Source organism: Mandrillus leucophaeus, unplaced genomic scaffold (genome assembly GCF_000951045.1).
Source record: "Mandrillus leucophaeus isolate KB7577 unplaced genomic scaffold, Mleu.le_1.0 Scaffold69, whole genome shotgun sequence".
Classification (NCBI taxonomy): Eukaryota; Metazoa; Chordata; class Mammalia; order Primates; family Cercopithecidae; genus Mandrillus; species Mandrillus leucophaeus.
Window position 1 is genome coordinate 81,282 of NW_012107474.1, and position 2,875 is coordinate 84,156.

Sequence of the window (2,875 nt, forward strand, 5' to 3'; positions counted from 1 at the left end):
GGAGCATACATGTGTCTGTATGTTTCTGGGTCTCTGTATGTCTGCGTCGTGTGTATGTGTGTTTACATCTCTGTATCTGTGCATATGTCTCGGTGGTGTCTGTACGTGTATGTGTGTGGGGGGGCTGTTTTTGTGTTGCTGTAAAGGAATACAGAGACTAAGTATTATACAGAAAAGAGGTTTAATTGGCTCACGGTTCTGCAGGCTGTACAGGAAGCATGGTGCCCGCATCTGTTCCTGTGAGGCCTCAGGAAGCTTCCACTCATGGTGGAAGGTGACAGGGAGCCAGCATCACGTAGCGAGTGGGAGGAGGGGAAGGAAAAGGGGAGTTCCCAGACTCTTTTAAACAATCCGCTCTTGAGTGAGCTAACTGAACAAGAACTCACTCATCACCAAGGGGATGGTGCTAAGCCATTCACGACGGATCCGCCCTCATGATCCAACACCTCCCACCAGGCCCCACTTCCAACACGGAATCACATTCCAACATGAGATTTGGAGGGAACAAATAATCCAAACCACATCAGTGTGTGCGCGTGTGTCTGTGTCTGTCTGTGTCCATCTGTGTGTGCACGTCTCTGCACGTCTGCATGGATCTGTGTGTCTCTATGCATATGTGTCCATGTGTTAGCATTTGGTCCAAGCCTTGCTTCCAGAGCCACAGCAGCCACAATAGCACCAGCTGAGGGAAAGGGCTGTTCGAATGCCACTGCCTCCCTGATGCTGACGGGGACCTTAACCACAGGGACAGCCCTGAGTGTCTCCAGCCAAGGCAGAGGATGGGCCGGTTGGTCTCAGAAGGCAGTGGGTGGGCAGGGTCCTATTTCTCTGGCCGAGATTTCTTGGGCCTGGACTACGGGTGCTAAGGCTGCCGAGGAGTGGGGGCCCAGGAGCTGGGGATGGTTCACTGCTGTGGGGTGGGCTGCAGAGCCCACCTGAGCCCCTCCAGGAGGGGAAGGGGTCTCTGTGGCCTGCAGCCCCCAGACATCACTGTATATGGCTGGAGCCTACAGGCTGGAAGGCTGGGATCCACACTGCTGGGCCCCTGCTGATCCCTCCAGCCCAGGGCTTCACCCAGGAACCAGCTCTTCTTCCCATCCCTAATGCTCAGGCACTTAACTATTTGACAAACCAATGACGAAACATGCAAGGACGGGGACCGCTGGAGCCTCGTGAGGCCCCAAGCACAGGATCCATTCCCAGATGCCAGTGTCGCTCCCAAGTCACCTGCTTTTGTAAGTCTCTATTTTGGGTGGAGCCCTCTGGAAGCCCACGCCCTGCTGTCTGTGGCCACTCCTAGCAGCGAAGCTTCGATGGAGGTTTCTGTAAGGTCTTCACGAGTCTCCTGGCTCCTCCCTCAGAGCAGCTGCCTCCAGATTACAACTACCACGTGCCGTTGGTGGCTGCAGCCCCACCCCCCTACTCTAAAGCAGCTCCTGCAGGAAACCTGGGCCTTGTGTGGCTGGGGAACTCCCAGGACTCCTGCCACGCAGGTGGACCAGAGGACGGCTTGGGCAGGCCCCTCGCAGGCAGGGGAAGATTCGCTTGGCTCCACCTGGCCGGAGAGATAGGTGAGGGACTGGCCTTTGTGGGTCCTGTGGGGTCCCCTTGGGGCTGTGGCTCCCTGCCTTGCTGTTTCCAAGCGGGAAGGGGTCTAGGAGCCCCGCTGCTGTTCATCCCCGCTTCCTCTGGGCTTCCTGGCCTGTCCTGCGCATAAAGGGAGCACGCTGCCCTGGAGAGCTGGCCCCATGGCCCGCTCCTCTTTGCCTGGAGGGAAGGAAGGCCTCCTCCTCCTTGGCGTTGCCCCTCCTGTCTTCCAGCAGGGCCAGGCTCTGCCCACCCGTGGAGAAGGCCAGTACTGGGGAGACAGCCAGGGCTCCCACGAAGCAGGGAGTCCCTCCAGGCGAGGCGCTCCATCCTGTAGTGCTCCCTTAAATTCTGCAAGCTACCCCAGATCCCCTGTTTCCAGCCAACAAATCCTTTTTAAGTTCCTTTGAGATTTGTTCGTGTGGACTCCGGAAAGAAGGCCCAGGCCGGAGCTTTGGGCAGGCGGCCATTTAGGGCAAGGGCGCTGTGCCGGCTTCCCAGTGGGGCTGCCCGGTTGGTGGGCAGGAGAGCCAGGGCACCCCCCACACCAGAAGGCAGGTCGTGGACTGTGTCATCTACACCCGGGAAGGGGTGCATTCCAGGGGCGGTGCTCCAGACTCGCCACTCACCTGGGACTCGCAGTCTTGAGTTGTGGGTACCAGGGTGGCCACCCCTTCTGTTCTGTGCGGCTGACTTCCTGGCTACTCCTTAGCCTTCGGGCCCCCACAGCCCTCGGCTTAGCTTCCCTCCCCATAGCCAGGTCTTGGATAACTCCAGGGTAAAGTGACGCTGTGGCCCCCCCACTTCCCCTGTGTCCTGCACAGGCCTGGGGCTTTCGGCGGCGCTGTCTGCTGCAGCCCCGCGCCTTCCTGGGAGAGTGGCCCAGGCCTCCCTTCCTGAGTGTGACTGCGCTGCCGTCTCCACCTGCCAGGCCTGCGCGGGTCTTCCCCGGGCTCTCCCTGCTGGGATGGGGACTGGTGGCCCCGGGCCGCGTCCTGGATCCGGCTTGCTCCTTGGTACAAGGCCGGTAGGGGTCACCGTCAGGCAGGAGGGCGGGCGGCGGGGGTCCTGGGGGCGCCGGATTCGGGGCCGTGCCGTCCCCAACAGCAGGCTGTGCGTGTCCCTGTTGGAGCCCCACGAAGGCAGCTCAGGGCCACCCCTGAGGGCGCGTGGGCCCGCCGCGCTCCCGGATCTGGCTTGCGACCGGCCGGGAAGGCAGGTGTTTAACGATGCAAAAAGGAACGCACAAGGCCTCGTCGAGGAGGTGGGGGTCGGGAGGGGGACTAAG

General features: G+C 60.7%; 1 protein-coding gene across 1 annotated transcript in view; it reads left to right on the forward strand.

Annotated features, from left to right (window-relative positions):
* The first annotated feature begins 1,310 nt into the window (after nt 1-1,310).
* SLC19A1 (solute carrier family 19 (folate transporter), member 1) overlaps nt 1,311-2,875 on the forward strand; it is a 28,966-nt gene continuing 27,401 nt past the window's right edge. The window contains exons 1-2 of the mRNA XM_012002471.1: nt 1,311-1,571; nt 1,821-1,903. The gene's annotated coding sequence lies outside the window, so the exon portion shown is untranslated. The remainder of the gene's footprint in view (nt 1,572-1,820; nt 1,904-2,875) is intronic.